General features: G+C 41.4%; 1 protein-coding gene across 3 annotated transcripts in view; it reads left to right on the top strand.

The window, feature by feature from the left end:
• The window catches only part of znf536 (zinc finger protein 536), a 267,103-nt gene that overhangs the window by 99,338 nt on the left and 143,842 nt on the right, over positions 1-23,923 (top strand). For all 3 annotated transcript variants that reach the window (XM_034680912.1, XM_034680915.1, XM_034680913.1), the window contains one exon: positions 8,093-8,192. The gene's annotated coding sequence lies outside the window, so the exon portion shown is untranslated. The remainder of the gene's footprint in view (positions 1-8,092; positions 8,193-23,923) is intronic.

Raw genomic sequence — 23,923 nt, 5'->3', positions numbered from 1 at the left:
ATACAGTGCAGCTTTTCCTGGTGGCAGTGTAAGGTTTAGTATTTTTCATTTGCACTTTTCACAACGAAAGGGAATGTTTTTGTTTTTTTCTATAAGTCAGATATTACTCTCATATAGCCATATAATATCAAGATGCAGAAAAACAAACAAACAAAAAACATCGTGTTTCAAAGCACTCTGTACTGTAACCAATGAATGCTAACAAGGCAAAAAAAAGGCCTTTTTTTAACAACTCCCTGAAGTAGAAATGATTGTGAGGAGGGATAAGTAGGGACATCAGATACGCACCATAAAGCGTTTGCTCACGCTGACGAGTCGAAGGATCAGCTGTAGTAAAAGTTGGCATTTCGGTTCAAACATTGCATGCCTTTGTGCGTGTGTATTTTGCATTAGCGATGTTTGCAGCGCTGGTGAAGTGTGACCGGCTCTTCCAATGCAACTCATTGATTCTTATATGAAGTATTTTCCCTGGATGTGTGTTAAAGGGAAAATACTAGTTGACTTTGACACAAAAGGCTGGAAGGGGCTGCTGCTTGTGTGTTAAAATGACAAAAGCAAGTTGTTTGGCCTTCAATCTTTGAGTCTCTGCTGTGTGTCCCTCCACCAGAAGAGGATGGGGGAGGTGAGAGAAGTCTTTGTACACAGCAGTACACCCGACATCACTCATACTAACCCTCTATTGCAATCCATTTGTTAAAGTGGTTTTTGGTGGCTCAGCAGCAGCCTGCAGTGGTGTAGCTTTACTTGCTCACACCTCCGTCATGAGTCATTCTCCCTATCACAGGGTTTTCCTGTCAATCTCCTCTGTGTGCTAAAAGCAGAATACACTAAACTTAGCTTCCCCAAGGCAATCTGCTATCTATCTGATCTGCTGGACAGCAGGCACTTTAAGGTACTGTATTATATCATGGGATGCTCTATTATTAGATGATCAGAATGGAAGATCTGCTGTGAGTGTTTTATGAAGGTCAAAAAATTGAATCAGGAATATTTCAACACTTACTAAAAGTTACTTAACGCTGCATAAGACCTTAAAGGGAAGATAAGACAAACATCAACACACTTCTCTGTCTGCCTTCAATATAAAGTCATCTTTCATCCAACTCTGCACACACAAAGAACACCTCAAAAATGGCAGGGCTGCAGGAATGCATGGAAACGTAGGTGCTAATGTGCTGACAGCTAACACCATGTCGACCATCCACATTTCAGACTTGAGTGAAGCCTCCCGTCTACAAAGTTACCAAATCAGTATCTGAAGAAGGGAAACGTTGAGTATTGTGAAACCACTGTAGACCATGAGCATATGTTCACCACAAGAGTTTGGCTCCAGAAATAGACGTTCACAAAATGCAACAGCATGCTCAACACATGTGGGTTTTGATGGGACGCTCGTATCGCGTGGTTTGATCTTCTAAGTTGCATTGATAGTCTGCGAGGAGAACGCCTGTGTATGCTGAGCGCTGTGTTAACTTGGGGTCATTTTGACAAGTGTAAACACTCAATCTCCTCATCAAATTCCATTAAACCCTGCAAGAACACAAACACACACTCCAAAAAAGAAGCCCCCAAGCAGCGGCATTAAGCGAGTGCTCTCATTGGGACATAAATAGTGTGATGTTACTCTCATAAATCACTGTGAGATTGAACATTTGGCCCCAGTGAAGGCTTCAGGTTTGCACACCCCTTCTGTAAACAGGTTCTCCTTCAGCTTCTCACAACTTCAGTACACGTGTGAGACTCTCTGTTTGTGTATTGTGCATATGTGTATGTGTAAGGTTACCGGGCCTGATCCGTTTTAAAAAGAGTCTTGCTGTAATCAAAAACAATAACCGCTCTGAGCATAAACTCTTCCAAAGCCCCCCCCCACACACACACACATACACACACACACACTCCTCCACCCTTCCCTTGAAGTATGAAATAATATTCTGTGTGTGGGCCCTGGCCGAACGCTGAGAACGCAAACATTTCACAATAAAGTTGTTTAAATAAAGGCCTTGGCATAGATGGCTGGGAGATAGAGGACATGCTGCGTTAATTACAAGCGCCCGTTAAAATAAACCGCTGGTATAAAATATGACTCCCTCCCTCTCGCATTCTCTGGGATTTGAACCTATAAAATGTCAGCGAGGTGTACACCTCAGATGTGCTGTTTGGAGACCAAACACAACAGCAGCCCTTCTGGTTGGAGATTGGAAATGAGAGATAGACAGACAAAGAAAGAGAAAGAGGGGAAGGGGGGGCAAGATCCGCAAAAAAACACAACAGAGCTCTACAATCAACAAAGAAAGCAGTGTTTACTCTGCATTTAAAGACTCACAAATTCTTCTCGCCCCCGCCTTGCCGTTGCGTGGCGTTAACCGAAAGGGAAAACAGCCCAGTTAAGCACCCGGTTTATTATTCTTCAAACTCATGTCTGAAAAGTAATATGCTTTAAAGGCAGAGTGATTGTACTGCTGCCCTCCGCTCTGTATCTGTTTCAGCCTCTCTCTTACAGCGGTATGTGCGTGTGGAAGTGAGTAAAGTTACACAGCAAGGAGAAAGGCAGAGAGATGGATTATTTTTCCTGAAGCGTGGACTTAAGTTTCTGCTCTGTGCTGCTGGGTGGCCCACTCCTCTTTAGCCATGTTAACATAAGAATAGAGGGGTGGCCGGGGGGTGAGGGAGGGTTGGGGTGGCCGGGTAGCTGGTTTAAATTATTCTGCGCCTCCGCTGCTGCATAGCAGGAGCTGTTGTTATCCACTTAGAACATCAGACGATTTGTTCCTTCTCCCTCTCTCCTCTCTCCCTCTCTCAGCCCTGTGGGCGTCTTTATCCAGGACCCTTTGTACCAGTGTGATGTTATAACGCCTGTCCGAGCCAGGGTGCACCTCAGTCCCGGCTACTACTTCAGCTTCTGCATTTTTTTAGATTGAGAAATACTTTTTTTTTTAATTTTTGCTTTGTGAAATCTGGTTTTCCCCTGCAAAGTGAGATCTGTCCTTTTTTAAATTGTTAGCAGGATGATGTGTTTTACCTCCATCTGAGCTAAACTAATCAAGGCCTCATTCCAGTGAAAGATTGTGCTGCTGCAAGGATTACCTCAAGAATCCAAATATCAAATGTTAACTCTCCATACCGCCGGCTGTCATCCAAGCTCAGTGACGAGCGCTGTGACGCTCGCTGGCGCAGATGAGGAATGCAGTTATGAGGAGATATTTGTATACATTCAGTCTGCGCCTTGGAAAGCAGAGCTGGTGGTTGAGCACAGCTTAAAGACATCTGGATGCGATGAAATGCCATTTGTCTAAACAATCAAGAGTCTTACCAAAGCCACCCAACGTGCGCTGTGCTTTTAGTACATACTTGTGCAATGTGCTTCAACAGAAAGCATTATTGACAAATATTTCATTGCGACAGCCTCGTGAGATCTCAGAACGAGATTCTTCTTTTGCATCATTCCAGCTCTGTGCTGTAAACATAAAGCATTTGTGACGGCTGTGTACTTGAGGATGGATGAGATGTGATGAAGTTCATTCTGAAGGGGGGGAAGGTGGAATAAAAGGGAGACATAAAACCATGGTGGCATTTGATTATAAATAAGGCTGAGGCAAATCAGTGAGATCATAATCTAAATACTTAAATTTAACGCTCATTCTTCTCACTGGGAAAAACGGGGATTGATATTTGCTTATATTATAGCTTATATTTTGTAGTTGACCAGCAGCCAGGACTGCAACACAGCAATCAGAGAGTATACACGAACGTGACATGCAAAAGATACAATATCAACATGTCTGGATGGATTTCTCTGCAGGCTAAAGGCACAAAATTACAAGATAGAGAACGAGGCATCATCTGTCAGAAGAAATGCCACACCTTTAGGTTTATTTTCGTCCTAATTTCATTAAAACAAATGGTCTGGGCAGTCATGGCAGCCAGTGGGGTGTGTATATGTGTGTGTATATGTGTGTGTGTGTGAGTGTATGTGTGTGGTAGAAGAGAAGGGGGCAGGCAGACATGACTTGGATAATAAGCGTCATGGAATCTAATCAGATTTCTAAGAGGAATTGATTGTTGTGAGGCAGCCGGTGCAGGAGTGGGGTTGACAATAAGCTGAAATTTAAGTGTTAATTTTTATGCTAATCCTCTGGCATCTCTGTGTGATGCAATTTGGTCCAGCAGCCCCTCGACTTTGCGGCGCAGATATGAAATTGTCCCGCGCACAGAGAAAATGTCAGCTTGCCAGACCCTGAAAGCTGGTAATTTATTAGGTATGTTTCTATTAGTATGTGTCACAGTTGTTAGGGAGCCACATGCGCAGGCAGGCAGCCACAGCACCTTGTTCTCTCCCTCCCTTCCCCTCTCTCTTTCTCTGTATCTCTCTCTTTCTATTCCTCTAACTCAACTTGCTTGATCCTCCTTTCTCTCTCTCTCCTTCTCTCCCTGCATTGCCATCCACTCTTTAGCTCACATGCACATGCACACACGCACAAACACACACACACACAAAGGCGCACACCATGCTTGTTCTTAAGATGGTCTCGGCTCAGTGGCTGCTACACTGGGGCCTTAATGTATTATCATATATCGGGTGGTCCTTGCCCCCTGGACAAAAGGCTATTTAATACAATTTAATGACATTCCCAAGAATGAGAAGAGGAGGAGGAGGGGGGGTAAAAAGAGAGGGATAGAGTAAGAGAATAAAAGAGAGAAGGAGGGAGAGAAGGGAGGAAAAGGGAAGAATAAAAAAAGAAAGGCAGAGGCCCAGATGAAAATAGCATCTGTGTTTTTCATGGCTCACCCATGCAAACATTGCAGAGTAAAATGCGTGACTTTCCCTCCCTGATCTCTTTCTCTCTCTTTCTCCCTCTCTCTCTCTCTCTCTTTGACTCTCTCCTTCTACCTGCACAGATCTGTAGATGGGACTTGATAAGGTTTCGTGTTAGTGGACTTTAAGAATCCCTTTTCATCTGAACCTCAGCAGGCTGCCAAGAATATATATTAAAAAAGTTTAACCACAATATACACCAGTGAAGCCTCACATTTTCACACTATCACACTGTTACTGTTACGTGTTCATTTTGCCTTTCCCATGCTGGATTTAAACTGTGTACCCACCAACACGAGATACAGCTTCAGAGGAAACAATTTGTTGACGTACTGGATTTAGCGTGGAAAAGAAAAGCTGGTGCAAAATTCAACTTCAATGTGAAAAACATCTTAGTTTAAACTGATTTAAGGGACAAACTGTGACGGCTATGAATTATACAGTCATAATCGATGAAATAAACATAATGTCACCTTTAAAAATAAAGGAAACGCAATTACTGAATGAGCTTGCAAAGTGAAAATAAAAGAGCTTTTACTAAATGTATCAGCAAACTGAATTAACATTTCACAGGTATCAAGCAGGGCTGCTCAAATGATGGCACATGCAGTGCTACCTACCAAAATCCTCATAAATATAATTAAAGATTTAATGGGCAAATTAATAAGTTCATCTTCCTCACTTGTTGAGTAAATGTGGTGGTTCTCTGTAGTAGTCAATGCTAAAGGAACCAAGCGGTGAGCATATTGCAAGTGAGCGAGCAGAAACCTTCAGGGCCTGAAGCTCAGCACCGACTGTAATTGTGAATCTTCATGTGTTTAAGCTTCACACTTTACATCAGTAGTTTGGTTTGAGCATCAAATATAGAATCAACGACACATGAGACAGGAGGCACAATCTTTCACATCTTTACCTCCAGTATTAAGAAGCCTTAAACTGACCACAGGCAGGAGGACATGCTGTGGGGTTTGCATGCAGCATGTCAGAGTTTGGAATATGTTTGTCAATTCACCATTTATATGTCCTGAGAAAGATATTACACACTATTAAACACAGTTAATCAACATATAAGACGTCTGCTGTTACAGCTAGTAAATAGAGGTGTTACCAAATCAACTATGGTGGGACATAAAACAAAATATGGGTTGGTAAAGGTTCAATGAACATGAAATACTCCATAATGTTTTGATATAGTGTTCTTTGCAGTACATTTTGAGGTAATATTATGCATTGTTCTTAGGTGCATTGATCTTATCACAAAGTTATCAGTATTTCTCATTTATTCATAACGAGTTGAGCACTAAAGTTTGTAACATCATCTCTATTTTAAGCTCATTATAAATGTTTGTTTGAATTTATCCAAATATTCAGAATAATATTATATTTAATGACAGTACTCGAGTAAAGGTACTCTCCTCCACCACCTGTTAGTGAGAAAAATACAATCACCTTTGCTCATGGTTGTCATTAGTGAGGTGTGACAGCAGCAGCAGAACAACTTTTCAGCCGAGTCTGTCCACCAGAATGTATTGCTTTTTCTTTTTTATTCTTTACTATTTCATTGTGTTTCAGTCATCTCCCTCCTTCTCTCTGTTTAAACACAGTTAAAATGTCTCTGCTCCCTGTTTGTATGTTGAGTGCTAGTAGGAAGCCAGTCAAAACTGTACTCAGTGGGCCCAGAAACACACTGAAAGGTTTGGATGCAATTCACATATAGGTCAATTAAATGCAACAACATCTGCTCTCTCTCTACCATTTGCATATGGCATTCATATGTTAATGATGTCCCTTGTTTTTTTCTGCATGTGTGTATGTGCGTGTGTGTTTGTGTGTGCTATTTGTTTCTCTCTGTGTGTATTTTTTTCCTGTACTTCCTCCCCTCCTCCCAGTCTCTTTGTATCGCCAAACAAAAAGAGATGCAGAAAATTTGGATTCATACTTCCCTTTTTCGGAGAAAAAAAAACAGATACGCCCGTCCTATTTTCACTTCCTCTCGCTTGACGATTAAAGGGGAGGTTAGACGAGTGCCACAGTTGTTCCATTGCCGTGCCCCTGATTTCGACAAGAAGCCCCTTTAACAGCAGAGAAGGAGAGGCCCTTTCTCTTCCCCAAGCAGCTTAATGCCTTATAAATCAATGATGACACAGATGGACTAGCGATAATCTATTTAGAATGCCTCACAGCAAATATTGTTGTGCAGATGATTAGACAGCCAGTTATTTTAACTCAGACCCCTAAACCCAATCTTGTGCTTATCATAATGCTGCTTAGATTTATGGTGCTAATTTGAGATTGGATATATTTTTTATTTAAAAAAGGGACGTACAAGATGTTAAAATTTAAAGAGAAATTAGGTTGTGGCAGCACAGACTGCATCTACATGTTTGTTTCTCTCTGTGCATGTGTGTTTAGGAAACACAGAGGGTGTGTGTGTGTGTGTGTGTGTCTGCGTGTGTGTAAGTGTGTGTGTCCTGGGTGGCATGGGCAGCTTGAGGAACAAAAGACTTGAAGAGGTGCTGGTGTCGGTGCCAAGGCCATAATGATCAGGCATGTTTCTTTAAAGCAGGGGGAGACAGACCTTTAGCCGGATTGTATCTCCGGGGCATTTGGTGCACGTGCGCGCGTGTGTGTGTGTGTGTGTGTTTTTGTGTGTGAGTGTGGGTGAGTGTGTTAGACAGTCTAGTGACACGAGGGGGGTTAATGGCAATCCAGGGTCTCTGCCCCTTTTCATGGTCGATGGGTCTCAATTTAGCGTGCGGGGGTGAGGAGGAGGAAGAGAGGAGAAAAGGAGGAGGAGAAAGGAGGAGAGGAGGAGTGCAAAAATGAAGTGGAGGTTGTCAGACGTGGCAGCTGCTCGGAGGCCCTGATAAATATAAGCCCTTATTGATCGGTTGAAAATGAAAGATCCCCGAGTGGCGTGCAGTATTTAGCTTCTTGTCTGCCTCGCGTCAGCGGTGGCCTTGCCCTGGAGGGATAGATTTTCAGCTGTGCCTCCGGGCACCGCAGAGCGCTGGCTTTGATTTCATCTTTAACCTTTTTCGGCTGCGTTCCCTTGACCTCTGCAGCATCGCTCGCTGAATTTGTTAGAGTTTCATCGTGACATCGACCCCCTCCTCCCCTCCCCCGCCCCCCACCTCATATTCTTCTTCCTTTCCACCCATCACTGTCTTCTTCTTCACGCTGTATCCTCTGTCCATCTTCCTCTTGCCTCCTCAGGTCTATATTTCATTATCACCTCCTCTTCTAATCCTCCCCCCTCTCCTCTGTTTCTCCCTCTAGGTGGCCATTCCAGCGAGCAGCAGTCAGTCAGGAGTGACAGTGAGAGGCCACTTGATCCTAACAGACAGGTTGCACTCCAGTATGCAGTTTGAGTGTTAAGGTAAGCTCACACACAATCACAACTTTGCCTGCAGCCAAACATCTTCAACTTGTAGATTTTTCCCTTTTTTTTTTTTTCTGCTCCCTGTATGATATTTGCTTCTCAAACTGTAATGCTAAAAGAACAAGACACATACACACACATGAATACACACATACACTCACACACTCCAACTGTTCGTCATTCACTCACCATTTAGTCTTATCCCCAAAGGCACTCTGTCTTAAACCAAAACACACACACACACACATACACACACACACACAGTCACACAGCTACAGTACACTGCTGCTATGTGCGCAGACAGAACTTGTAACAATCTGGATTGTGATAATCTATGATAATCATCCACCACATGCCACCTAAAAACGCACATGGGTGGCATTCAACACCCACACTGGCACATTGCTTCAGCGCATCTCGTCTCCCTCTGCCGCTCTCCCCAATGTCACTACCTCCAGCGTCAATGTCACCACTCTGCTCCTTATTCCTCTTTTTTATGTATGAGGGGGCTCGTGCTATAACACGGCGCGGAGGGGGAAAAAGGAAGGAATCTTGAACAATTTATGTTTGGCATTAGTGTAATTGAATCCCACTCGTATATCAAAGTAAGAAAGTTGCGAGGTGTAGGTGATATAAATGCAAGGTAGGGATCCATGAAAACACAGATCCGTCCCTCCCCTTTTCCTTGTCTTCCGAACAATGTCTCCCATCTCTTTTTTTATTCTCTCCCTCTCTCCCCTCCTTTAGCTAGATGGATGATAAATTCCCAGCCAGAGAGCCAGCAACAGCTGTTGGCAGACAGGCCTGATATGAGAATAGCAGCATAGGATGAGCAGGCATTAAAAATTAATATGCTATTTAGCCTAGGTGTATTTTAGGTATTTGACATTTTCATGTCCGGGACAGACTAAATTTATTCATAGTACAGAAAAAAAAATAAAAAAATAAAAAAAATAAGAAGAGGGGAATGGGTGTAGGGAGGGGTGCAGGGAGGGGTGGAGATAAAAAGGGGGATACAGGGAACACTAAGTGATGGCCATTCTGGGTTTATAGTCACCCGGTTTCACCTTGCCTACCAACACAGTGTGAGCACAGGAGGGTTTCACTGCTTCTCATGTGTTGGCCTCACAAAGACCATGAACAAACCGCTCATACTAGTTGCAACACATGCAAATGCAATCTGTTGTCCATGGAGTCTTCCTCACTCTTATTTAAGGATTTGGGCTTTAAGGAAGATTTTAGTGTCAGTGAAAGCAGAACATAGTCAAGACCCGTGGACAGGTCACTGAACAGATCTAATTTGCACATGCAAAGAGGTCCTGAATCACAGAGCCCGTTCACACCAGCCTCTGTTTTATATTGAGTGCTCACATTTCAAGTCAAGATGTAAGTGAAGACAACATAATCGCAAAAAATATGCAAAATGACAATATCTCAACTTATGAATGAGAACATGAGCGTAGTTCACTCTGCAAACAGTCAACAACAGCTTACATTCCCCAGAGTCGCCGACAGTTAAGAGTAAGTGAGAGTTACAGAGGACTGTTACAGCACCCTGCATATATTGGATATAGCTAATGCTGCTAGAACTCCAGATAACACAGCTAGTAGCCAGCTCAGTACAGATTCCAAATCTCATAATGACACATATTGGAAACAGGTGTGTAGTTGGAGAGAGGTGTATCTTTATGAAAATGGAGAATACTTTAGCTTTTGTGTTTTTTCAGTGTCATTTACCCGTAATTATTTTTATTTTAAGGCATGTTGATACAAATCTCACACACATCGTCTTTTATGAAACAGATTGTTTCTCAGTTTTAATGTTTGGGTTTGACTGAGTTTCCAGAGTTGCAGTTTTTATTTGATTTGATTTGATTTTGCTTTCAACCCCCTGGAGTCAGCTTACAGGTGATGGAGTCATACAATCACCCTGAATGAAAATTAGCTTTGTCAGGATTTACTCATTATTCACTGGAATCATGACTGTAAAAACAATAACAACGATAATAATCAAAATAACAATGCTACTTCTACTACTATTACTACTACTACTACTACTACTACTACTACTACTACTACTACTACTACTACTACTAATAGTAACTAATAGCAATAATAATAATAATAATAATAATAATAATAATAATAATAATAATAATAATAACAACAATAGTAATAATAGTAATAAGAATAAGAATAGGAATAATAAGAATAATAGTACAATAATAAAAATGAAAACATTATTAAAACAATTAGCAAAATAATATAAATACAGATCATAATAAAGATTAAATGTTTGAATAATAATAAAATATTAATAATGATAATGATACTACTACTACTACTAATAATAATAATCATAATCATAATCATAATGACAAAATCAAAACAATAATGAAAATAACAAAAATACAAATTATAGTAAAAAATGTATAGTTTAAATAATAAGAATAGTAATAACTAAATAACCACTCTTCTAATATTTTCTTTAAACTTTTCAAAATGCATTGATATAAGGGGGCCTTTGACATATCTGCTCATTGTAGCCCATTGACCCATAGTCTGCTCTAAGCCAGGCCAAGATTTACACATTGCAGACATCTTTATATACTCTGTATGATTAAACAATTCTGTGCAATCTTAATGAACTGTTCCCTGCAAGGTTTTGTGTAGTCTTTGTTTTATTGGGCTGAAAACAAATATTGAATTTAAAATAGATTTCCCTTCAGTATTTCTCTTCTATCATTAAGTTTAGTTTATAAGAACATTTTGGTGAGGAAAACTGAGCTCACAAGAAAAAAGTAGAATTGTTCTGTGTTCAGACACTTGGTTTAGTTATCCTGTGACATACAGTAGGTGTGTCTCTTGATAACAGGTGTCTCATTATCACTTGACCAATATTTCATACTAAGTGTTGGTAAGTAGACCATGTAATGGCAGATCCTTTTAAAACCTGCATTTAATGAGAAGGACACACTCAAAGAAGGTGGAGACGACCTCAGGCTAGGACAGACAAAGATATATTTTGTGTCTTCTTTCTTTCAATCTTTCCTTAGATTCTAAACTGTCACTGCACTACCTGCACTACCTGCACTGTGTACAAAGGATGTTTTTATAGAACTGTATTTTATTATATTTTATATTTAAATTTTAGATATTTAAAAGCTGGAAGAGATAAACAGCATCTCGTTTTTCCTGTATGTCTCGTATATACAGTGAAAATTGACAATAAAAACCTTTGAATCTTGAATCTTGAAACTAATACACCTAAACAGTTAAAGTGTTTTGGATGATGATGTACTCTCCACAGACATTGGAAACATTTAAATGCTTTACATTGGATGAACATGAGAGCCCTTTGCAACTGAATTGTTTCCAGTATGGTGACAGTCATTTGTAGCAGATACTTCTAAAAAGCCAAGAGCCAGAACAGATTTGGAGTTAGGCAATTGTTGATGAGGAACAAAAAAGGAATACTGTAGAAGAAGAGTAGCCATATCCAGTATTGTCATTTATCCAGCTTAGAAACTTAAACGCCAGCTGTCATTACAGACAAAATACTCAGCAGTGTAAACTTTACATTCTGTTCAATCACAAACATGGTTGTGTGCAATTCTGCTGCACAATACATCATGCACACAGAATTTTGTGATGTATTTATATTATAAATGTTTATGATATATATGTTCCTTTTGGCCGATGATTGGAAACCCCTCTGCCGCTCCTGAGCCTCCGTTCCTCAGTCAGAACACCAGACCCCTGGAGGTCTAGACAGCAGAAGTACCAGTGCCGTGCTTGGACAGTCTCTCTTTACCACTCCCTCACTTCCTCTCTGTGTCTGTCCCTGCCCTCTATCCCTGGTGATTAATGGCTAATGCTGCTCTGGTACATCTCTGTATCCCTCCTCAGCCTTCCCTTACTAATCGTTGTGAAATCTTAGACATGGCCTGGGTTTGGCCTCCGGGAGGTTAAAAAAAGGGATTGGATTTGGGTAGGGGAAATTCCCTCTTCACACAGCACCTTTAGCATTCTGACTGTCACTGTCACTATGACACACACGCTATGGGACATGCAAAAAATATTGACTCATCAAACTAACTAAATTAGCTTTCACAATAGTATACCAATTTTGTCGCCCCTTGCATGGATACATTAAATGGATTTTAAAAAGTCTCTCTTCCCTTAAGTACCTGTGGTCACACCTCCCCTCCTATAGATGTCTCTGTTCAGCCCATCCTTGAGCCTGTAGAGAAAGAGAGAGAGCAGCTGTGGTCAAGTGACATAGAGGGGAAGTTAAGAGAGCTAGCACCGCTGATGAATACAGAACAAATAAATGAGATGTCATTTTCCGATTCTTCACAGCGGTTACACTCTAAGTAACAAATAAACACATCCTCAGCTCCACACAAATATACAAGAAGGAGATATATATTTTGTTTGTAGCAGCTGCTCTTCATACTGTCTGTTTTGTGTGTGTCTCTGCTCTGCTCTCCGTCAGACCTTCGGCTCTCACGCAGTAATTGCAACAATAAACCGTTAAAATTCACAGGTTGGCAAACCCTGATGTTTTGTCTATTTGGCATGTCATTAAGATGCACAAGTCTGTGTCTGCTTCATACTTACAAAGCACAGGAGAGACAGTGAAGTCACCTGATCACTATGTTTTTCTCATTTTGTTCTGTGGACTGTTTGTGAGCTCTGAACCATGAAACATCATATAAATTTTTTTTAATTCTGAGTGAATATTTTGAATCAAATAGATTTGACTCAGTTATGCAGAGAGTTGTTTTCTCATCTCCAGTTATAGATTATCAGTATTGCAAAGTATCACAATAAGTATTGTATCGTGACCCATGTTCCCTGATACGTAGTGTATTGTGAGGTCCTTGCCAATACCCAGCCCATCCACAAATGTTCCCGACTGCACATTTTTTCATATTTTTCAGGGCCCCTATCAGTCTCTACTAAAGGTTTGCGTGTATAAAAACACGTGCAAACTTGATAGCGCGCGCAAAGCTGACGTACTAACCGGGAGCAAATGGGATTGCGTCTGTCAAATGAGCAAAATAGCACTCGCAAATCATTTAGCGTGTTTGCCTTCATGAATATGCAGAATACATGTAGATCATCAGAACGCGCAAAATACTGGGAGGAGGAGATGCAAATGTAATCATTTAGCACACGCAATGTGATTTATCAAACCTGAAGCAGATAGCGGGCGCTGTATTTGCGTCTATATTTAGAACGTTTGAAAGGCAGGTGCAAACTGGCACAGCGTTACGCACACATGGCTGCGGTCACTGTAAAGCTCATCATAACATCACTTTACAACATGCCCGCAACACGCGGTGCTTACAAGCATTACTAAATGTTTTAGTCAATCAAACCAAGAGAACAAAACAATAATAATAAAACAACACAAATTCAAAGCAGTTCAGCACCACGGATAGCGACCGCATCATTCTGACACCCACTTTAACTTTTTCATATAATGAGAGCACAGTAGGTCACTGTATCAACAGATATAAAGTTTAGTCAAATTGGCACAGCGGCCCACATGTTCACATACAAACACAAAATCAATATGAAGTACTCGGCCTACTCACCACTGTTTGGACGAGCCTTAAGCTCCGCGGACTTGTCCACGATGCACTGTATGTCCATTTTCTTTGATCTGTCATTCTCAATAGATAACATGACATGTCCACTCAGTCTATTCTGTCCCATCGTGCTCATCAAGGGGTTTTTAGTTAGTTTTAACTTGGAGAATGAGCGCTCACTGAGCTGCGCCAGGCAGCTCTGCGTAACTCCTCATCTCGTGCTTGCAGCAGTGTGTTGGGGTGAATTGACTCAAACATGTTCCCAGTTCCATTTAAGCTGGTGAATCTTTGGGACAGTTGCTGGATGATGATATCAGGCATTAAAAACGTTCACCCGAAAGTTGCTCCCTGGGACAGTGAGGCGACTGTCTTCATCCAAGTGTGGCCTAACTTTTCTAGAGCAAGAGTGGCAGACTAAGCCTCATCAAATCGCTCTCTAAACTCCATCAAAACACTGATTGAGTTTTGGAGTAGAGTAGATGCTTTTATTTCATCGGCAGATCTTCAGTTTTTTCTCACATCATTCACCTTTTCACAGAAGGCCTCCCAAATCGCGTTTCTAACGCTGAGATGTCTCTGCTGGAGTTCACCGATGTGTTTATTTCCCTCCTCCACAAAGACCTCCAACTCCATGTCTTCAAACTTCATTTATCGCTTAAGACCACTCTGCTCTCTCAAACTCTCCATGGTGACAGCCGATAGCACACGCAAAATCCTCAAAAAATAGGGCGGTCCGCACCACTTTTGCACTCGTTATCATTTGCGCATGCAGTCTTAGTAGATCACCCGCAACACGCCCAGAAATAACACGTGCAAAATTATTATTTGCACACGCAAATTAGCGCTCGTTATTTGGGATCTTAGTAGATCAGGCCCTTAGACTCTTGCTAATGCCCCCACACGACGCCCCTGATTATATCAGATTTATAAAGGTATTCCAATAAAAGTAGAAATATTTTTGTTTAGAAGGATATATGTATGCTAAATCTAAACTCATGTTTTCACAACCACAGTGCACACACCTGTGTCACATGCTCACAAACAGCTCATAACAGTGTCACAACAGTGAAGCATCTGTATCACTTCACATTGTCTCAATATGTACCTCTGCTTTACCAATTACTCATCTTTCACCTCTCTCTGAATCATACCCTTCTGCACTCTCTGTTTCACCTCTTGCTAATTATTTCATTTCCTTTCCTTTTTTCCAACCCTCCCCCTCCTCCCCCTCCTCCCCCCCCCCTCTCTCTCTACATCTCCACTGCTTCCACACTTGGCAGCAACTTCCCGTCGCCATACAGCACAGAACTCTATATACACTGAGTGTTATTACCTTGGGGAACGTTTAGCAGCTCTGTGTTTAACACCACATAACCTCCGCTACATCGGCAGCGGCAACAGAGAGAAAAAACCTAGGAGGTGGAAACCAGAGACGGCTTGTGTTAGGCGAGCGTTCGACTGATCACCACAATAAAGACGACAAGAGAGAGAGAGAGGGAGAGAGAGAGAGCATGTGACAAGCCGGCTTTATTCCAACCTATTGGATGATCAGTGATTCTTAAGGGGAGGGATAATTTCTCGCAATATCTCTCACTACAAAGTAAATAGAAATCAAAGCCCTTCACGCTCCGAGACAGAAGCACTATATGAAAGAAACTATCTTAACAACCTCCTTCATTTTCTGCTCTTTCTTCCTTCTGTACTTCCCATTGATTTCACGTAAGCGGTGTTAAGTGAAACTATTTGAGAGGCAATGGATCCACTTGACTTCCTGTCTGGGAGGTAGGGGGTGGTGGGCTCCCAGTACGGTCAAATAAAGCTTCTATTACATCTAATACTTCTGTTTTTATTATTTCTAATTATGTGATCAGACTTTTTATGAATCTACTTAACAAATTACAAGTGAAACTAAGACATTAGGTGAAGTTTCAGTCATTTTTTTAACTGGGGTTTGTCGTTTTTTTAAGTGTCACAGTGTGAGTTTGCAGCCTGCTGACAGATTATTGCTGCTCCCTGTCATTCAAACACCCCGTTCTACTACAAGTCGCATCTATGAGGGTAGAATTATTGCATAAGCATCATGGTCACCAAAACTAAAGTAAATATATAAAGATAAAGAATCTGGTAGTGTGAGCAGGATTTAGTCTTAGGTTCAGCACTCATCGCCATCAGCCACTGGGGCTCATTCTATAATTTATCAGTCAACTACAGCAGCATCGAGAGGGTGTTTTGCTGTAGCAGTCATCGCAGTACGGCCCAAGTGCCCTCTTTGTTCTTCACTTGTGGGGAAAGTTCACAACAGCTCTCTTACCACATCTCTGAGTCTATTTTTTAGCATCACACAGCCCGAAACACGCTGTGTGTATGACTTGGTATGAAAATAAAATATGTTGCAATCACGTCTTTACATAGACTTGATTAAACTTACTGCTGCACAATGATTTTGAGAGATGCTGCTACAGTCATGATTTTTGTCACACTTAACAAACTAACAGGAACACATCATCAGAATGATAAAAGCTTAATTGTGTTTTGTTACAGGTTGAGGATGTAACTGAATTTAGACAGTTAAAACTTGCTGAAATTAGGTCTTGAATGTCTTTTACAATGAGTCCATGTTGGCTCTGTGACAGCTGTTGAATGGCTTGATTTTCTTTTTGGCATGCATGTAAACAGATATAAACTTTCAGTCTGCAAGCATGTTACATGCCGAAAATTTTAGGGATACAAAGCTACACGATTTGAATGGCAAGCTGTGAATGCAAAACGGACAGTTTATTGACCTGATATCAACAATATGTATATCTATACCCACAGATGGCATGCATTTTAAAGTATCTCTCAGTGTTATCTCTGCTCATACAGCTGTTTTTGTTGTAAACACACAATTTTAGTGGAAATCAGATCTTTTTAACGTCTGAAACCTGTGGAACACCTGAAAGCATCCCCTGAGATGCTTTCATCCTCCTATTTGTCCTTTTCTATGTCTATTGCTTTGCACAATACTGTAGTTGCACCTGACTGTAAATCAAGGATCTTTTTTAAATGTAAAAAAAGACACATTTCCAAAAGCAGAACCCCAAAAATATGCCCTGTATAGGTACAGCAATTAGCCAGTTAAGTAAGTGAATGATATGTGCATTTTTATTTACCTCTACTGATTATAATTTACAGAGGATGACACGCCACTTGTCCCTTTCTTGGATAGAATCAATCATTGTGACATTTATAAAGCTAAGATATTTGAATGATAGTTTATGACCTTGATTTGGTTGCAACTATCAAAGAAAGATCGGGCCTACTGCAGCAACTTACACAGCCAATGTGCATCTGGTGTGAAAGCTATGGTGGCTCAAGCCAAAACCGTCATTCTGCCGTCACACAGCCAACACACACCCACTGTGAAAAAGGCTTTTGACCTGATTTCACCCTTTTTCAACCAAATTTCGACTTTGGAATCTGGGTTGGTCCTCACTAGGAGTCCCCGCTACACCCAACTCAACCCCTTCTCCCTGATAAAGTGCTGATGACTACCTCAGAGATTTTTTTATGATGCGTAGAGGAGAAACTTGAGAGACAACATGACAACCAATGGAGTCAAAACAGAGTCATGTCCATGTCAATCAGTGTTCTCATCCACCAGCATGGACAGCAACAAGTCTGTGCACGTAGACCAAACAAGACAAGGAAGGACTGTCTGCTGGTAATCAAAAAAAAAGAAGAGGTTTAAAGAGTGTTCAGGGGGATCGTGGGCTTAGACAGGAGCACACACACACACACACACACACACACACACACACACACACACACACACACACACGTCTGCTCAGGGGTTTCTCTCTCCGTCCCGTCATCCTCCCAGGATATCAGGTTGTAATTGATATATGGGCTGGGCTGTCTCTGCCTTCCTCGCTCTCATACGTGTGTGTGTGTGTTAAGGTCGACTTATCTAGATTGCACTCGTGATTCTTCCCATTGCCCTCTCTATGGGCTGAGACGCCACTTCCCTGTGCGGGATGGACAGAGATGGATGAGCAGAGGGAAAAAAAGGGAAAAGGAAAGATATGTGGTTCCAGAATTCTACAAAAGATCTAATGTGTTATGAAAGTAACTTCCAGCATATTAGCAACCCAACCCCCCCCCCCCCCCCTCATATCCTTTGCACCCACTGCCTCCCTCTCCTCCTTTGTGGCACTGCTCGCTCGCCTCGGCAAACTTCCTGAATTAAACTGCCGGCTTCCTGTTCTTTTATATGCACGGCCACATCTGGGGCGCCCGCTCGCAGGGCCCCGCCGCTTAATAACAATCACCTTCCCTTTCACTCGGCCCTGATTGTTTCTAATTCGCCCTGACAGATAGTAGCTGACAAGTCGCTCGCGCCTCCCTCCCTCCGTGACCCGAGCTCACTCAGCACACTTATAAGGCCTGTCATTTTTAATATTTGATTTTCACTTCGCAAAAAGTTAGGTGTTTTAGAGCTGCCACAGCCACAGCCACCACCCCCTACCCCCACCTCCTCGCCATCGCATGATGAAATCAGTATTTAACAGAAACCATGTCCAATGGCAGTCCCTCCTTTCTCTCTCTCCCTCCTCGGCCCTTTCATTTCATCCCTTTCTTCTGCATCTCTTCTTCCTCCTCTTTCATTAATTGTCTTTCTCTCTTCCTGCCTTCATCATTTCCACCTTCTCCTTTCTTTCTGTCTCTTTCACTCAATCTCTTCTCTCTCTTAGTTTATGAAGACAAAGCAAGTGGGGGCATGGAGCGGCAGGATTGTACAGACTCACATGTAAGCCAGTGTGTACCCACAGTGAGCCACCTTTGCAGCCACATCCATCCAGGCGTATACAGTACAAAGCCGCGGGGCTAAGAGCAGAGCTGTGCGTATTGACAAATAACCAGCCGTCAGACATGCAGCTTACTGGCTCCCAGCGTTATTTGCTTTCCATTGATTCCCATTAAAGGTATATGGAGCCATGTAAAATGCATATCAGGTAAGCTGATCATTAAATGAAAGGAAAGATTCATCGACAGCTTGACGGATGACATTTTGCAGAGCGATCCATAAAGCCCTTCAATAAAAACACAATTTGGAGCTTAAGACAAAGAAGGGGAAAAAAGAAAAAGGCATTTAAGATGGAGAAGGAGAGAAATAATGATTAGAAGATGGATTCACAGATGGACAGCACGGAACACATCCACTGTACTATACTGCCTTAACACAACATTAACACAATCTTAAAAATAACAGCCCCATCTCTTTTTAACCGATGCTGGTATTATAATCTGATCAGCATTTGGCAGTGCAGAAATCAGTATCTGTAAGTCTTTTTCTTGCATCGTTTTTGTCATTTAAAATCACTCTTTAGCAAATCTAAAACTTGAAAATATGAAATTGAAAATGAAAGAGATATATTCTTTAATTCTGGCTGTAAATTGAAAACACTTTCAATTGATATGCACAAGGCTATGTGCCTTCTAAAGCTAAGAAAAAAGCATGTTGTGGAGGTTAAGATGTGTCTTGGCTTTACCTAAGTCTATGCAGCCATTGTGACGTCTCACCTTCAGTGTTAATGTTAGGAAGCATAATAGTGAAACAAAGTTGTACTCCATTAAGGAGGTAGTATCAGAGGCGTAACAGAGGGAAGATGGGGATCAGTGTAAAATGGGTGGCACAGCACAGTCACTGTGTGTTTATCTCTGAGTGTGTGTGTGCGTCTGTGTGTGTGTGTGTGTGTGTGTGTGTAGGTCTCACTGTTAACACGTTGTGCCTCTTGTGCCTCTGCAACACTGTAACATGACGTTAGACCACACACTCTGGGACGTGATATTATACCGTTGCAGATTCAGTGTAAAAGTTCAGATGGAGATTGGACTGGATAGCTTTTTATTTGTGTCTCCTGAAACTTTCCAGGTCTTTTAATGATAGGATAAGTGCACTAAATGGATAAAACGACACAATCAAGAATAATCTACAGATGGTGTTGCCACTTTGGCTTAGTGGTTAAAGCGATCGCTCCATGTACAGGGTTGCTGGTTAGACCCCCCCACCTCAACCCTTTGTTACATGTCTTTCCCCTCTAGATAGACTATAGTTTGGATGCCACTTCTTTAGTGCAGCCCCTCATCCTGTCAAAATATATATATTGAAACAGATACAATGTGAGCCGTTGGTTTGGCTTTTGGTGGTTAAATCGCGTGATCAACGTTCAGAGGCTGTAGTTCTTGGCGCCTTCCAGCCAGGGGCCCTTAGCCATGTGTTATTCCCCTCTCCCTGCTCCAAGTTACTTACTCTATCCACCATCTAACCTCCAAATAAAGGCAGCAAAAATTCTCTTAAAACAAATAAATGCAACCAAATAGCAAAATTATCCACCAAGTCCTTCCCTATCGTTGCAGTCATTCTGGTGCACCCAAACATTGTCTGACTAAACCCCTCACCCACCCCCACCTCGCCCGCCAACACATACTTCCATTTCAGAACCCAGAGGTGCCCGGGGCGCACCCACTGCCATTCTCCGTCTTTACCCGACGACAAAAACACAACTAATTGGAGTACCACTGCATGTTTTCACTAAAGGCACAATTTAATTACATTTGAGCTGGGAATGAGTATTTTGGGAAAGTCTGTATGTTCATTCAAACAAATGGAGCGAATGAAAAGCAATATTTGTTTTGCTTTGATTAGCAAACGGGCAGGATAATTTGTTAAGGAGAAAGAGTGAGGGCAGAAAATCTCTGTTTAACCCTTCCCAGTGGTGGACTGCTCTAACTCTGTTCTCTCTCTCTTTCACACACAAACACATTGCATCCTCCTCCCTGAACGTTTGTACCCCTTCCATCCTAAACATTAATGAACTTGTGCTTCTGGGTTTGTGTCTCTGACCTCCCTCTCTTGCTCTCTGTGACTTGTTTCTCCCCTCTTTTCGTCTGCCTTTCCCTCTCTCTGATCCCCAGCCTCTGTCCTGTGGTCCTCCTGTTCATAAATCCTTTATTAATAACTTAGTGAATAATGTAAAGAGTATTGTTTTCTCCAAGGTTGTATTAATAAACATGAATGAATTTATTTGTCTTCACCAAAGCATGATTAATGCACATTAATGCCTGGATATTGCTCACTGTGCCCTGCATCACCAAGCACATATCACCCCCACCCCCTCACCGTGTCTCCCACCAAAAACGAAAAAAAAAAGACCTATCAACATTAAATATTTATGGCATAATATTAATGGTTTTGTAAAGAAAATAACAAGTTATTAATCCTCTGATTAACAACTGATTAACCTTTTTTATTAAACACGTGATCCGTGCATCATCGACTCAGGATATGTCGAGTGACTGCGCTGCAGAATAATTATTTTTGTGTCTTTTCTAATTACAAAAATCGCATGGCTGAACTATATGTGTGTGTATGTGTTTTTCTCTTCTTTTTGAGTTGACACATGCATAGATGCACCACTCATACTTGTTCAAACACCATGAGATGTATGTAGCCCCAGATTACAATGAGGGATAAAGGAAAGGGAGAAAATAAAACACACAAACATAACCCTAACTCGCACATTCTTTCACATCGAGGCAGAACAAGAGCAGGGCCTAAATTTAGCTGCAGATCTTTTTAAAACAATGGGGTTTAATTCACATATCCGTTTATTCTGCAGTCACTGGCATGGGGTGGGAAAGTGGAGTGAAAACATGGCTCAAGGACAAAACATTTTCTCTCTTTTTTTTTTTGCTTCTGCTCATCTCAAAGCTATTGTCTGTATATTTTTAGTTCTCGTCAACTGAAAGACAATTATGTTGTGTTTACTGACATAATGGCACTCACTCCGGATTGGAGAAGACTGAATTAGACACAATTTGAATCTGTGCTTCGATTCCACCTAGTTTATTTGAATTTGTAATATTTTCCTTCTGTCTTTTAAACAGTTTGGTGAAATGACTCATTGTGCAGATTTTAAACAAAAAGATGATACAAAAGAAACATAATATTATTGATCCAGATCGATGTATGAGGTTATTCAAGGCTTTTTATGAGGGACTTCTAAAAGAAAAGTTCATAAGATTTCACGATGAATATGTTCTGTTTGTTAAATTTATATTTGCAAAGAAACTTCAGCTGTAGGATTGATATTAATCTAGATTAAAAAACAATATCCAACACAAGAACATATTTACTTGATGTGTTTTACGATCCAAAATGTTCCCGAATGATCCTGTGAAAAAAATAACATAATAAATGGAATATGTATATATAAGACTTTTAGATGAAATGGTTTATACCACAGCAGCTGGGTTAACATACAGGAAGAATAGATGTGAATGGTATGCTGTGTATAAATAAAGTATTCCTGTTTGAATAGCCTTGCTGTAGAGGGAAGCTTGAAGTGTCAACACAGCTACACTTCCTGTAACCTTCCTTTAAAAAAAAGTAAGCACATCCACAAATCTTCAAGAACATTCTTCAGTATTTTCTCCCCTTTAAGGTTATTTTTCTGGTCAATGTTTCTGTTTTTTTCCAACCAGGATTATCAGATCTGTTATAGAGGGGTTATGTATCCTTTGCTCTTCGCCTTTCTGTTTACACCCTGTATTTTTTCACTCCACTGCTGTCCTAAAGACTAACCCCTTGACTGCACTATACAGCAAGTGCATGACTGACGGTCAGGAGTCTGTCCATGGTGTTTGTGGTTTGGAGTTGACCGAATGCTCTGTGCCATTATTGTGTCTAGCTTCCTGTCAAACTCATGCTGGATGTGGTCTCAATTGAACATGGACTTGCTTGTCTTTGGGACCTGAAAGGTTCTGCAGCGAGTGCTGTGGAGACACAGGCATTGACCACAGTGGATCAGCTTTGGAGTATGTGGTGCACACAGCAGGCTTCACCTCGTCTACTATCTCTTAATAATTGCGACCTAGCACAGGTCACTTTCTCGCTCTCTCCCTTTTTCAGATTTATTATATCAACACCAAAATTTCTCAGTTCTCCCTCTTCAAGAACACGCCATCTTTCCATCTCCTGATCTTTCTCTTTTAAAATTCTCTCTTTTAACTCCTGCCATCCTGGGAAACACACGAACCAGTGAACACCCACCCCCTAAAAACGCCAAAATCATAACAAAGCAATATCTTTGAGTTTGCTTAAAATGCCAATTACAGATTATTTCATCCCCATCAACAAATTCTTCAGTTTTTTGTGGCGTTGCCCTGGATGCTGATGCTTTTGAGGTTCAACCTTATTTTCCCCTCCTGGATCTCCCCCTAAGGGTTGGAAGCATTGCATGTGTTCCCCAAGGGTCTCCCTCCTGTGGTCTCTTTCTTTTTCTCTCTGTCTCTAACCAGCTCAGTCTGTTCTTGCTGTCTTTAAAATTCCTTTTTTTCGATTATTCTTCTTCGTCCTTTTTTTCTTTTTTTTTTTGAAGATATCATTTTTTAAGCTATCATCAAAATGAATTAGCCCGATCCCAAAATACGCAGAAGGACATATGGTTTGGCCCAGTTTCTGAGAAGTGTGAGTTCGTTTTTGGTCATTGTGAAAAGAATGTGTGTGCGCGGGTATGTGTGTATGTATGTGTGTGAGTGTGTGTGTGTGTGTGTGTGTGTGTGTGTGTATTCATTCATTTTCATGTGGGATTTCCAGCGCCTCATGGGAGTTGGAGGGTATTTTTAGTGCGGCTCACACAGAGGTGGACTTCAGAGTAATTAAGAAAGCAGAAAAAAGGTGCTTAATTCTACTTTTCTGATCACTTTTTTAATCTCCTGTTCCTCTATTCTTGAAACACACACATGCATGGAAACACACATGCAGAGAGTCAGGTACATGAGCCTTAAGCCTCTTATGACTCCCCGTCTCCATGCATTGCAGACACAACAGTGTGTCAGGCAGAGGTTTAGACATGGTGCGGGCCTTCCTTAATTACTGAGGGATTGCTTAACAGATATGACTGTGCTTTCACTGGAGGAGGAGCTGGGTCAGTGGCTCTGCTGTGTGGGATTAGCTGAACAGACACTAGCTTTAGTGAGAAGAAAAGTGAGGAATATGTTCTTAAAGAAGTTGTAGAGGTAAAGAGTGTAAGACACCAGGGAGAAGTTAAAAGAATGCACAATGTCTTTATTGAGTTTCTTCTT

This window comes from Notolabrus celidotus, chromosome 3 (genome assembly GCF_009762535.1).
Source record: "Notolabrus celidotus isolate fNotCel1 chromosome 3, fNotCel1.pri, whole genome shotgun sequence".
NCBI classification, from domain to species: Eukaryota; Metazoa; Chordata; class Actinopteri; order Labriformes; family Labridae; genus Notolabrus; species Notolabrus celidotus.
The sequence above is the reverse complement of the archived record's forward strand: the minus strand, read 5'-3'. Positions and strand labels throughout refer to the sequence as shown.